This window comes from Mirounga angustirostris, unplaced genomic scaffold (genome assembly GCF_029215605.1).
Source record: "Mirounga angustirostris isolate CCGP_5_RB_7025 unplaced genomic scaffold, mMirAng1.0.hap1 SCAF_9, whole genome shotgun sequence".
NCBI classification, from domain to species: domain Eukaryota; kingdom Metazoa; phylum Chordata; class Mammalia; order Carnivora; family Phocidae; genus Mirounga; species Mirounga angustirostris.
This window is the reverse complement of record NW_026991717.1, coordinates 100,829,294-100,844,080: the sequence shown is the minus strand read 5'-3', so window position 1 is coordinate 100,844,080 and position 14,787 is coordinate 100,829,294. Positions and strand designations below refer to the sequence as shown.

The window sequence follows — 14,787 nt, the reverse complement described above, 5'->3', positions numbered from 1 at the left end:
GAGTGTAAGCCACCTTCATTAATCATCTTAGCTCTATCTTCTGGGTACTTGCTGCAGCTTCTACATCATTTGTTGCTTCACTTTGCACTTTTAGGTTATTGAGATGGCTTCTTAAAGCTCATAAACCAACCTCTGCTACTTTCAAACTTTTCTTCTGTAGCTTCCTCACTACCTTCAGCCTTCACAGAATTGAAGAGAGTGAGGGCCTTGCTCTGGATTAGGCTTAAGGGAATGTTGTAGCTGGTTTGATCTTCTATCCAGACCACTAAAACTTTCTTCATATCAGCAATAAGGCTGTTTGTTTTCTCTTCATTCATATATTCACTGGAGTAGCACTTTTAATTTCCTTCAAGAACTTTTCCTTTGCATTCATAGCTTGGCTGTGTGGCACAGAGGCCTAGCTTTCAGCCTGTCTCAGCTTTGGACATGTCTTCTTCACTAAGCTTAATCATTTCTAGCTTTGATTTCAAAGTGAGAGATGTGTAACTCTTCCCTTCACTTGAACACTGAGAGGCCACTGTAGGTTTATTAATTAGCCCAATTTCACTATATTGTGTCTCAGGCAATAGGGAGAGACCCAAGGAGTGGGAGGGACAAAGGAACAGCTGGTCAGTGGAGTAGTCAGAACACACAACATTTATTGAGTTCACCATCTTATATGGGCACAGTTCATGGCACCCCAAAGCAATTACAATCAAAGATCACTCACCGCAAATCACCCAAACAGAATAATGAAAAAGCCTGAAATATTCAAGAATTACCAAAATGTGACACAGACACACAAACTGACCAAATGCTGTTGGAAAAATGGCACCAACAGACTTGCTCAACACAGGGTTACCACAAACATTCACTTTGTAAAAAATGCAAAATCTGCAAAGTACAATAAAGTGAAGCTCAATAAAACAAGGTATGCCTGTATTTATGAATATGGCTAATGAAACACGATTGGAAATGTAGTGAAGTGGCAGCTTCTAAAAATCTTCCTATAAAAAGGCTGGCATGTAACCTTTGCCCCTTCTTGCATCCTGCAGTGTGGAATGGGCTCCAATAGCCGGAGATCCAGCTAGGTCAATGAAGACATGGCCAACAAACAGTGGAGCAGTAATAGTACAGAAAGAGCCAAGGGGTGGGGTAAGGAATGAAAACAGGCTAGAGGGCTGGTTCTCGACTGCAGGGTTTATTATATACAATTGTCAAACTCATCAAACTGTCTGCTTAATATCTGTGCAATTCATCATGCCTCAGAACAAGAGAGAGAAATACCATGAGTGCTATACCAGCCCTAGACCACATATCTGAACTTTGTAAGAAAAGTACTTTGTTGTTTAACCCACTGTTAGTTTAGATTTTCTATCACTAATACACTCTTCATATAATAATATGTAAAGGACAAAAATCAGTGAAAAAGGCAAGATAATGGTATGAAGAATCTACTACCACTTAGGGTTTTTAAAAGGTAGGGAGAATAGAATTGTTGCCCCCAGTGAGGGGAAAAGTATGCCCAACAGAGAGAAGAGAGGAGAAAACTCATTTTTTGCACCTTTGGTATTTTGAACCATGTGAACACATTACCTATCCAAAAAATAAATGCTCTTTAATCCTATTAAATATTCCATTTAAATTTTTTGAAATTTTAGTATATGCAGATTTTAATGATTTGAAGACTTACATTGACTTTAGTTTCAACATGATCTCACACTGGACTAATTACCCAGAAAACCACTAGACACAAAAATGACAAAAGAATATGCTGGAAGGAGGAAAAAGGCAAGGAGAGTACTGGGCGCCTGGGTGGCTCAGTTGGTTACACAACTGCCTTTGGCTCAGGTCATGATCCTGGAGTCTGGGGATCAAGTCCCACATCGGGCTCCCTGCTTAGCAGGGAGACTGCTTCTCCCTCTGACCCTCCCTCCTCTTGTGCTCTCTCTCTCATTCTCTCTCTCAAATAAATAAAATCTTAAAAAGGGGGGGGGGCAAGGAGAGTACTGAGAACTCTTCTTTCGAGGAAAAAAGACAAGAAAACATTTTAACCCATTTAACCCAAGCACTGGGGTCATTCTACTGCCGGAAATACATTATCTTTTAATTTCTCATTATCTACTTTCAGTAAGAACAAACAAAGGCAGCTAGCAAAATCAAGAAGGCCAAATAGGCTTTTTCTCTGATTAACTGAAACAATCTTGTTAGGTAAGTATAGATTATGAAGAGTTACAAATAGTAACTGTGAAAGTTTGTGAATCAGATTAGAAACTGAAATAAAATGAAAATTTCTGAGAAATTTACCAAAATGACCTTCCCTGTTTTTTTAACACTTCTAAAATTTGCATATGTTAATCCTGTTACCTTTTTCTTGGTATAAACAATGTAACAAATTTTTACCTGATTCTACAGAAAACAAAAATTAGTAATTGTCAGACTAGTCCTTAAGCGATTGGCTCAAGAAACCAATTAAGACTTTTAAAGGAATTCCCACTGAATTAGGACTGTGGTTAAGAGGTAATACATTTAAACCAGAGCCATTAAACAAGAGAAAAATTCAAGTTTTTGGTAAAAGAAATCCTTAGAAACACTTGGGGGACATATGAACAGACCTTTAATAACATAAAATCATAATATTTAAGTAGTCCAACAAATGAGTTGGCAAGCAAATTTTAATCTTCAAAATTAATTGTATCTTTTAAAGAAGCATGCTGCCCTTGTTTTTATGTCCCTTTAAAGGGGAAATCCATGAGATATTCATAAAGCAACAATTCTTAAAAGCTTTACAACTCCTCATTCTCTACTAAGAGTTTAATTAATATTTAAGCAGGATAGACAAGGTAGATTCACAAAACAAGATAACAACTACAGTAAGAATCTCGTAATTTTTTTGGTAAAATACCCAAGAATATTTTGGGTAGATCAGTAATGCAAAAGCTAAGCCTCTAGATCAAATAAAGACGGGAGAAAATAATTCATTTTTTCAATTCAGAAATAAAGCAGTTACTAACATGGCTTGAGTTTTCACTTAAATTTCAAGACCATCAATTTAAAAAAAAAAATCAGTAGCTCTAAAATGTTTTATAACTGTAATATTTAAGTGTAAAAATATTTTATACTACAGTCTTACAAATATATGCAACTTGAATGTAAAGTTATGTTTTGAGGAAAACTTATAACCTCCTGCTAATTTAAAAAAAAAATGTGAACTTTCCAGATGTTAATATATTTTAATTAATAAATATCCAAACAAAAACAATTTTACTTAATGATATTTGCCAAAAAGAGAGGAAAACCCACAGGGTGTTAAACAATAAGACAAAAGAATATATTCTTAAAGACTACTATTTGCCAGGGACACCTGGGTTGCTCAGTTGGTTAAGTATCTGCTTTGGGCTCAGGTCCTGATCCCAGGCTCCTTGCTCAGTGGGCAGCCTGCTTCCCCATCTGCCTGCTGCCCCCCCCTGCTTATACTCTCTCTCTGACAAATAAATAAAATCTTAAAAAAAGGACTGCTATTTGCCAAAGAGTATATAGAAGATTTGTAAAATAGTGCTAAGAGAAAAAGTGACAGAAGTTAACTAATGCGCTTACATGCCTGGCATCTAAAACATACTGCACTTTTTTTAGTAAATGAATAGTAAACAAATAGGCCTTGAAATTCCACAAGTTAAAAATGTTGGTATATAGCTATTTTACCAAGATAATCATATAACATGTTAAATATAAAACAGGCAAAGAAAATATCAAATGAAAGATAGGATTTGTAAAACATAAAGCTATGTATATGATCTTCTTCAGACTTATTTTCAGGATCCATTTTCGTCATCCTTTTTGTAGTATTCCAAATGAGCTAAAACATTGTAATGGATGGTAGAGCTCTTCAACTAGAAGACTGCCTGAACTAGAGAAACCTATCCCCTAGGGCTAAAGTGACCAGGGTGCAGAAAGTACCACGAACCTCCAGAGAATAATCCTGAACTTGAAATAAAATCTCTTGGCCTACTTAGGAAACAAGTTTGCCACTCTTGATTCCTGGACAATAGAGCAAATGTGTCCTTTGAGACTTCCTTACCAAACTCAAATTTCATCTTCAGAAACTCCAGCTAATCAATAATTCCCTACTGTAGTTCCAAGAGTGATCTTACAGCTTCAAGTAGACTACTTTATAAACAAAATTAAATTCCTTCATTTTCAAGAACCAAATGAATACTTCAATACATAAACTCCTGCAACTGAATTTGCTAGAAGGTGTCTAAGTTAACCAGCAGAGTAGAAAACAAAACAGAATTTCAAAAAATGTAAAGATAAATTTAAATCCCCCCTTAAAGATGAGGGGGAAAAGCGGCGCCTGGCTGGCTCAGTCAGAGGAACGAATATACGACTCTTGATCTCAGGATTGTGAGTTCGAGCTCTACATTGAGTGTAGATATAAATAAATAAACTTTAAAAAAAAAGATGAAGGGGAAAAGCTAAGCCTTTAACTATGTAATTACAGTTTGGAGACATAAGATATGAAGCTTAGTATTTAGTAAGGGAGATAAGACTAATAATATTTATGAAACAATAACAATAAACAACGGTATATGATGAAGTGCTAGGGTGCGGCTGAGTACTTAATATACACAGTGGCAGCTCCGGAAATAGATTGTAGAGGAATTGGAGAGTCCAAGGTTTTATGGGAACAGGCTCCTCATAATGGATGATTATATTTGCAGAAATGGAAAGGGAAGGCACAGCTGAGAAAACTACCTAATTGAACCCCAGGTTTGTTGCAGGCAGTCCCAGAAACAGGTGAGGAAGAAAGATGGGATGAACCACCTTATGAAAAGTCTTGAAAGCTACTTTTAAATGTGATTCGGGAAAGTAAAATCCCAGTGGGATTTTTGTTCAATTAACCCAGCAAGTGTACAAAAAGACTGAAGAGAGTAAATAATGGATTTATGAAAACTACAGAGACAATTACAGAAATCTAAAACCAGAATGATCATTGGTCTAAATCTATACTATCCAATACAGAAGCCACTAGCCACACCTGGTTTTTGAGCATCTGAAATATCACCTGTCTTAACTGAGTTAATCTTTACATGTAATATGAACTTCAAATTTCAGACTTTGCATGAAAAAAAAGAACGTAAACTATCTCAGTAATTTTTTATATTGACTACCTGTTCAAATCCTGCTGTTTCGGATATATTATGTTAAATAACATTTTTAAAGTTACTTCCAGATGTTTCTTTTTACCATTTTTAATGTGGTAATCTAGAAAATTTTAAATTACATATGGCTCACATTATATTTCTACTGAACAACTGAACAGCACTGCTCTATGGTTATCTCAACTTTTCTGACCCTCCCACTCCCATGATTTTTAACATGCACCCACATAAATGTATATACTTCTAAATTTTACATTTATGCATGTACTACCAAACTTCTCTGTTTTACATACAATATAAAACAAACACAAAAATAAATACTAAAAGGATGAAAAAAATAACTAGAAGTTCCAATACTTTTCTTTTTGCAACCCAATGGACTATCCCATATGCTCCATACTGGAGGCTTAGAATGTTAGCAGAGAGACTGATCAAGGGAAAGACAAATCCAACTGAAAGATTCACTAAAATTTAATGACTGGTTGACTATGGGAGCAAAGGAGAGGGGATGAATTAAGGATGACATCTACTATTTGCTACTCAACATCCAGTAGCCCCTTAATTTCCCTCAGGAAAAAAAAGCTAAGCCATCATGCTGTATAGGTAGCAATGACCCCAACACCTCAGCTCCAGGGGTAGGCCCAGGCTGGCTAAACCAGTTACCAAATCTTATCTGGCCTTAGTGGTTGATTCAGAAATGTCAATTTAACCCAAAGTCAATGAGATACACAAGACATCTGCTGGGACTTCCAGGAAGAGAAACTCTCTTCTAGCTACACTTCTTAAGCTGAAGTGCACAGATCCCCCAAAAGGTTTAGATATAGAACTCAGGGTGTCTAAGCTCAGATGAGGGGGTGAAAGAGATCTTTAACTTCACTAAATTTAACTGAAATTTAGCATGTCCTTTTGTGAGTCCAGTCAACAGATCACAATATTAGTAACACCACTCTGTTACCCGCAGAAATCACAGATAGTTTCCTATCACATTACCATTGGTTGCAGACACAAGTAGTGACAATGTTCATCACTACTTGGAAATTATTAGAGCCATACTAAATCTTATTATTTAACAAAGAAGCACATACTCTCTTACAATTTTTTAAAAATATTTTGATAATGGTATTTTAATATAACTGCTCTTTGTTAGACCCATGTACTTTATTTAAAAATAGTTGTGAAGGCCCTCGGCGGGTGTTGACATGATGTGATTTCTGGCCAGTGCTCTAAATGTCAAAGTGAAGAAATTCAATGAAGCCTGGGTAAATCATGGGAGTAACTAGGACTCTCTTAAGGTAGCCAAATGCCTCACCACCTAATAATTAGTGATGCACAGGAACAAGATTCCCACTGTCCCTACCTACTATCCAGCAAAACCACAGCCAAGGGAACATGGAAAGACGACCCTGTTGAGCTTCACTCTAGTCTGGCATGGTGAAGTGACAGGAGAGGTGTAAAATGAGTGGGAGGACACTGGTGCCCCACCCCCTCCACAAGTTGGGATGAGGTTGGCCAGCCTTGAGGGCCACCGGTGAAATACTGTTACTCTTAACTGTTTTTTAAAAATAAAATTAAAATAAAATAAACATAACCCACGAAGAGTCCTATAGGCTTCAGACTGCCAAAGGAGTGGAGGAAGGAACAAAGGTCAAGAGCCCTGCCCTACAGCTTCTGCTGAAGCACTCATCCCTCCCCTCTGGATTTGTTGGCATGAGGACCTAGACCTTGAGCTGCTGACAAACATGCTGGGACCACAAAGGGACAAACATATCAGAAGCAGAGCTCATTAAATAAAGGAAAAGAGAGAAAGATGAAATTCTGATCACATAAGTACAATTTATCAAGCTTCACCTTTGGACTTTACAGTATTGTGAGCTAATAAATTTGAATTGGTTTTGTTATACCCAGAACATAAAATCTAAATGGTACAATTGATTTCAATAGTTCCTATCTCAGGAAACTAGAACAATACCCATGGTCTTTGCACAGAAACAGCAAAATTTTGAAAGACTTGACTTTGTTACACTGAGGGAATCTGGGGAAAATGAGTTTAGTTTTTCACAAACTGAGTGTCACTCAGTACTTCAATCCATTCTCACATAGATTTCCTGTTTTATAGAGACTGAACAACTAAAAACTACATTTTCCAGATGCCCTTGAAACTAAGGTTTCACATTTGACCTAAGTGTGGCTAAGCAGACATACCTGCATAAGATATGTAGGGCAAAAAATAACATGTAATGATAGTTATGCCCAAGGAAGTTAAACTACCTTTTTTTTAGGAAGTTAAACTTCTGTCAGGTATGGTGGCAGCAGCTTTCTGATTCAACAACATGGTCCTCGATGGCAGTAGCTCCCTGAGCAGGCAAATTCCGCAGTGTCATTCTGGGGTTTATTCCTAAAAGCTCTCTCTAGTCTATTCATTCAGCCCAGGGGTACATCTTTCTTTCTTAATAAATCCCATTTGCTACAACTACTTAAAACAAATGCTCTTGCTACAGACTCTTGAACAAGTACAAAGTAAACAGGGACATACAAAAAGCAGCATCCTATTAGCAGTCAGAAACCTAGTAAGAGTTAACAGCTTATGGATACAGATGTGGCCATGACCTGGAATTATAATTGAGAAGCCCTAACAGCTAAGGGTCAGATACCAAAGAACACAATAAACAGTCAAGAAAAACCTTTCAATAATTTAAATCTGGAAGAGAAAGAAATGCCAGCATAGCTGAGAAACCAGACAGACAAAGAACCAAGAAAAGGAGAGAACTCAAAAAATGAAGTCATCTACACAAATACCAGAGATAACAAACAAGATAAAAATTTAATGGTTTTTTTTTAAAGATTTTTATTTATTCATTTGAGAAAGAGAGAGAGAGAGCACAAGCAGGGGGAGGGCAGGCAGAGAAAGAGGGAGAAGCAGACTCCCCATGGAGCAGGGACCCTGGGATCATGACCTGAGCTGAAGGCAGATGCCTTAACCGACTGAGCCACCCAGGTGCCCCTAATCTGTTTTTTTACATTACTTTCTTCTTCAAAAATTATCATTGGGTATAAAATAATGTTTATACTCACTCCCAACCACACTTGTCTGCTACTATTCCTTTTTTTTTTTTAATGTAATGTTAAGTCACCATACAGTACTACGGTACATCATTAGTTTTTGACGTAGTGTTCCACGATTCACTGTTTGCATATAACACCCAGCGCTCCATGCAATACGTGCCCTCCTTAATACCCATCACCAGGCTAACCCATCCCCCCTGCTACTGTTCCTTAATACAATAACTTCTAACTTCAAATCATACAATCTATTTAAATAAAAAACAAACCAAAACCCAACTCTTCTCTGGATTCTAAAATTAAGGCCCAATTCAAGACCCATACCTAGGAAGCTTTCTCTGGCAGACCCAGTTGCCTTCTCTGAATTCATATAACATTTACTTATCTCTTTTCAGACACCAACCCCTAACTAAAACCCAAAATGAATTGTAAGCTTAAAGAAAATAGAAGTTGTGTTCTTCATTTCTTTACATTCTGAACACCTAGCACAATGCTACTCAAATGTGCTAACAAAATAGGACCTTTGAACAGCTAGTTTCAGAAGAAACTGGTGGAAGTAAGACTGCAGAAGATTATAAAGTTAATCAAATTGACTTGGAAGGTACATGAAGGAGCTTTCTCTAGTGATAGTAATGTTTAATATCTTGACAGGGTTATAGGTTACAAAGATGTATGAACTTGTCCAAGGTTAGGCTATGGTATACATAAGATTTGTACATTTTACTGTATATAAATTTTACCTTAAAACAAGTAAACAGGGGTGCCTGGGTGGCTTAGTTAAGCGTCTGACTCTTGATTTGAGCTAAGGTCATGATCTCAGGGTCTTGAGATCAGCCCTAAGTGGGGCTTAAGATTCTCACTCTCTTCCTCTGCCTGTACCCCCGGCCTTCGTGCACTCTCACTCTTAAAAAAACAAAAAACAAGTAAACAAAGAGTTCATGATAGGCACACTTAAGTATTTGGGAGTAAAAATACAACTAAATAGAAGATGGATTGATGAAGGATAAAGAGAGGGAGTGTAGGATGCATGGATAGCTAAGTACATATGGCAAAATATGAATTATAAATTATAGAATCTACGTTTGTTGGTACTTAGGTATTCAATTGTTCAACAAACAATTCTTGTAACTTTTCTGTGATTAAAATTTTTCAAAATAAAATGTCAGGGAAGGGACGCCTGGTGGTTCAGTAGTTAAGTGTCTGCCTTCGGCTCAGGTCTTGATCCCAGGGGTGGTCGGGCTCCCTGCTCAGCGGGGAGCCTGCTTCTCCCTTTCCCACTCCCCCTGCTTGTGCTCTCTCGCTCGCTCACTCTAATAAATAAATAAGATCTCTAAAAAAATAAAAATAAAGTGGAAATGAAGGCTGTGAGAGGCTCACATATTTTGCAGGTTTGTCAAGAAAAGGAATGAAAATAATTAATAAAGGAACAGGGCGCCTGGGTGGCTCAGTTGGTTAAGCATCTGCCTTTGGCTCAGGTCATGATCCCAGGGTCCTGGGATCGAGTCCTACATCGGGCTCCCTGCTCGGCAGGAAGCCTGCTTCTCCCTCTCCCATTCCCCCTGCTTGTGTTCCCTCTCTCACTGTGTCTCTCTCTGTCAAATAAATAAATAAAATCTTTAAAAAGATAAATTAAAAAAAATAAAGGAACATCCTTACAGAAGAAAGAGAACGTACATACATACCTCAGAGTGGGGTGTCTGGATTCTACCTCTTCACTCTAGCTCTAATTTTAGACTGCCTACACAGACTAGTTTTGGCTTTGAGCGCTTGCTCTTGACTCAAAGAAAGTGCTCACTCACTAAGCTCCATTCATTTTGGAATAATCGAAATCTGTGGAGTCTGGACCCTTTGCCTATATGATAATCTGTTCCCCATTCTTTTCACCTGAGTTTCTAAATACCTCCTTAAACTGACCTTGAGATGAGACCTCTGGCCAATCTGGCATAACATAAATGGCTCATCCTCTTTGTCCAATTCTGGCTCCTCAAACCCATGGCCCTCCATGGCAAGGGAATATTAACACAAAGGTCAAGGATCCTTGCAGCAAGGACAATTCATCTGCATGTCACAGTCCCTGGCTGAGTACCTGGTATAGAGGTATTCAAAAATTGTCTGTTAGATGAATGAAACCCATGCCTTATAATAATATTTAATCACACATATTAATGCTTAGGTTCATATTTATACCTACATTATCCTGAGGACAGGAAATGTATGTGCTAGGATTCTGAAGTTGAATATTTAAAAGGAGAAGATCTGGAGGCTCCTCTGTGGAGAGCTAACTAGAAGATGGAGTTGGAAATGATAGGTTGATAAACTCTTTCAGCTAATGTTAAGAAACACCTACATTTTAATCATTAGTACTCTCCTAGATAATATAGTACGTTCATCAGCTTCAAAATACCATAAACATCAACTAAAGTTAAATTATACAAAGATAAAGAATGACAAGAATTCAATTTCCAGATAACCTAAATGCATTTGGAATTAATCTGCTCTTTCTTGTTGATGCTTCCAAAGGACTGTAGATTATGCACTTGCTGAATTTTGCCTTTGTCACACATGACTTAACAAGGAAGGCATTCATTATGCCACAGTAGCGTCCCTCAAGTATCTGGTTCTAAACAGCTGCAAATTTTGGAAGGTAACACTAAATGATGTCTCTAACGATTAGTATGTTCTCCCCCAACAAATATTGAAACAAGATTAAGGCTTACTAGAATATCAAAACTCCAAATTAAACTGAGCATAAGTTTAAGTTCAAAAAATAAAGTAGAAATTTTGCATAGGAATTTAAATTCTATGTGTTCACAGAACTGATCCAATAAACATATCCAAATAATTTGGAAAATGCACAAAATACAGCACTTTCATTCTTCATATTTGCTTTACCTGTCCAAAAGATGCTATAGTCACTAATGAATGATTTCGTCCTTTCAAGTGCAGTAACTGAATAAAATAACATGACATTTTAAAATAATAATAAACCCCGGGCGCCTGGGTGGCTCAGATGGTTAAGCGTCTGCCTTCGGCTCAGGTCGTGATCCTGGAGTCCCGGGATCGAGTCCCGCATTGGGCTCCCTGCTAGGTGGGAAGCCTGCTTCTCCCTCTGCCTCTGCCTCTCTCTCTCTCTCTCTGACTCTCATGAATAGATTAAAAAATAAATAAATAAATAAATAAATAAATAAATAAATAAATAAATAAATAAATAAATAAAATAATAATAAACCCGATTTCAAATAAATTCCCATTTATAAGAGGTAAAAGCTACTAGACTCAAAACTTCAAGGCCTGGGTAGAAAAACATCCTGCCAAAGGTAGAAGCAAGCTGTAAAAATGTTTCAGAAGAGTTATGGCTTGTTAAACAGTTATAAACTGTATACATAAGCTGGCTTTTTTAAATGTCATTGTCCCTCAATCACATCAGAATACACTGAAGACATTATTCTCAACCTATTATCTCATTTTCTATTAGGAAAAAAAATTTGTAACTACTAAACACAATAGAGGGAAAAAAGCATGCAAAGCAGGGCTATTTTATCATTATTATTATTATTATTATTATTACTATTAAATGTCTTTCAACTCACATTTAGTTTAACTTTCATCTCTTCCCACATACACAAGTACACTTAATTTACACAGAGCCACAAAGCCTGCCCCAGAAATGTTACTTGGAAAAGACACATGCAAGTGTCCTTCTGAACCTCCTTCAATTTCATTACATAGTATCTTTCCATGATCCTTTCATCTTAAGAGTAGGCTAACACCCTCACTATCAGCAGTTCCACCTTAACTCTGTAACTATCAGTCTTGAGGATCCAAAGCCTCAAATTTTGTCTTGAGCCTTCGATCAACATTGTTAACATATAATTCCTAATATCTTAAAAGAAAAAAAAAACTTTCAGTATTACACACAATGCTGCCAAATTTCCAGGGTATGGTGAGTGAGGATCAAAATGAGATTTAGAAGTAAGCCTTCTTTTGTGAACTTCCAGTCAAATTCAACAATTAATGAGAGTAAATTTTTGCTTTCATTTCCTATGTTAATGTACACAGCATAACTTCCACCAGCATGTTGGTGCAAAATCCAGAAAGACAATCCCTTATCACTTTTAAAGAGCAAATGGAGATGAAGTATTAACAACAAAAAACTACCATTACAAATCAACATCAATGAGGAAGGCCTGAGGACTCCTACCCAAGCTTCCTGCTGAAGACCCTAAATTGTAATTATGCTTCAATTTTAAGGCAACTACCTTTCAAACTAGACTCTATTTAAATGATCCTATAAAGAGGAAGAAATTAAACTGATATGCTGAAATACCTGAAAAGGGTCAGTAATGGCAAGTGACTCACTTCTTTTCTGGTGTCGCCTGATCTCATTTGAAAGCTTTGGAAGAAAAACAATATCCACAGACAAGGCACTTTAATGAAATTCTGTTAGTTTCATATTTGAAAGCAATACACACAAAATTTTAGTTACTTGTCCAGACAAGCCATCCTGGGAATGTTACTGTCATAGCCCAGTCTTAGTAGGAAAGCAAGAAAACGGCTTGTTGATGAGTTATAACCATAGGAAACCCTCAATTATCCATGACAGCAAAGGACAAAGACAACCTCGATAAATTAAATCGTTAGGTAATTATTATTTTAAAAGAATACTGGATTAATTCACACTTCCCTCCCCATCCCTCCACAACAGAAAAAGTTCATTTAAGATCTGCTCTCCCTCTTCCTAGCCACTCTCTAACAAAAACGCAAACAAGCAGATACCGTATATAATTTCAAGACTGTAGCAAAAAAGAGTAAGGCAAATTGAATTATCAGCACTCCAACTGGTTCTATTTCTTCAGCAATTCCAATCACAAACCATCAAACTATGAGGTCAGCTTCCTGAAAGGCATTTACATTAAACACTCAACCCCCCAAACCTCCTTAGATTTTTCTAAATCATGTCTTATATTGAGCTGTACTAACAAGGCTTGCTTGAAATGATGTTAAAGAACTTGACAACTATTACAACTGTGAAATGCTGGATATCGAACCACTTTCGATTCAAATCCGCTGCGATTCCAGGCGTCAACAGAAGACTGAACTTCCTTTTTCTCCCCTCCTGGTCTTCCCCGCCCTTCCGCGCGCCAAGGTCCAAGCCGGGGCCTGCTGTGACATCACAGCCCATCTCTTGGAAACCCTTGACGTCACAGACACGAGGACCCAGAGTACTATGACCTCATCGCTGACTGGGGCCGACCCGCAGTCGACTTGCGCCAGCCCGGAGGCGAGAGAAGCTTCCGAGCCCCCGTCCTGCCCAGTCCCCAAGGAAGATTAAGGGCAGGCGTCAGCTCACCTGCGCCGGGGCGGAAAGGACAGGGTGGCCGAGCCCAGGCGGGCGCGACCAGGGGAGGCGACCCCCACCCAGAGCTCGACTTCCTCACCTACCGCGGGGCAAGGAGGTTGGAGAGAGCCGGTCCAGTGCCTCCTCACGGCCTATCCGTGATCTCCTGAGCTTCAGCCCGGACCCGGGACCCGGCTGCCGCCTGCCGGCCCGCTCGACCTTCCTTGGCCCGCGGGGGCGCCGAGCGCCCGGCCAGTGCGCTGGCTGAGACCGGCCCGGGAGGAGGCACGGGCCGCCGGGCCCTTACCACAGACGCGCCGAGCGCGCCGCGAGCCCGGGACCCGCGGGCGGCGCCCCCGCCCCCACCCGCCCCGCGCCCGGGGAGCGCAGGCAGGCGGCGGGAGGGGGCGGGGAGCGGCCACCGTGGCCGCCGCCGCAGGACCCCGACCGCGCTGCCCTCACGCCACGCCCCACCGCGGCCCCAACCCACCTGCGCTCCTGCCCCGGCCGGGGCCTGGCCCGGGGCTGCACACCCCGATGCGGCGGCGGCGGCGGCGGCGGCGGCGGGAGGCCTGGCTCGCTCCCCACCGCTGAGGCGGACCGAGCGCCCAGCGCGGCGCGGCGGAGCCCAACGCTCGCCCCGAAACCCATTTGTTTGGCTAAAACGGCGTGACGTCACGCGCCGGCCCAATCGACGGTTGGCCAGGGGAGGGGCCGCGGTACCGGGGGGGAGGGGGCTGCAGCGACTCCTGCCGGGTGTTCTGCGGTACTGCGGACGCTGGGCACGGAAAGAGTGAGGGACTTAAAAACCGTGAAGTATTGCGGGCCCCCGAGTGGTGGAGAAGAGCGAAAGCTCCAGGAAAGGAATCAAACCCTCAGGCGAGCCGGAAAGGTAGCAACGCCAATGTTCAGTCAATAGATCAGACCAGTTTATTAGCACTCATGGGTGGATCTGGAGCTGCAAATGGTATTAAATGCTATTAAATATCCTCGTAGACTTGGGTTCCAATTTTGGTTCTGCTACCAGCTTAGAAGGCTGGATTTCAGAGTTCTCATTTGTAAAAGGAGAGTCCCTTCTGTCATTCGCTTCTATGCAAATCATGGCAGGACGACCGCACATAGATAAACTTTAGAGAGACAGTCTCAAAATGTGGTCTGTAGAAGCTTAAGGAACTATAAAGGAATATATAGAATAGGTAATTAATACTCAATTAATTTAGTACTTTCAAATCAGAGTGTCAGTGAGGA

The 14,787-nt window shown here is 39.8% G+C and overlaps 1 protein-coding gene across 13 annotated transcripts in view; it reads right to left on the bottom strand.

Moving 5' to 3' along the window:
* Positions 1-14,189, bottom strand: part of FBXO34 (F-box protein 34) — an 87,550-nt gene extending 73,361 nt beyond the window's left edge. For 5 of the 13 annotated variants that reach the window (XR_008508134.2, XM_054513720.1, XM_054513719.1 and 2 more), the window contains exon 1: positions 14,030-14,164. The gene's annotated coding sequence lies outside the window, so the exon portion shown is untranslated. Of the gene's footprint in view, positions 1-10,115; positions 11,318-13,551; positions 13,572-13,643; positions 13,939-14,029 lie in introns of those variants that run through there. The other 8 variants (XM_064571087.1, XM_045900917.3, XM_064571088.1 and 5 more) reach the window with 6 other exon arrangements.
* Positions 14,190-14,787: the final 598 nt, after the last annotated feature.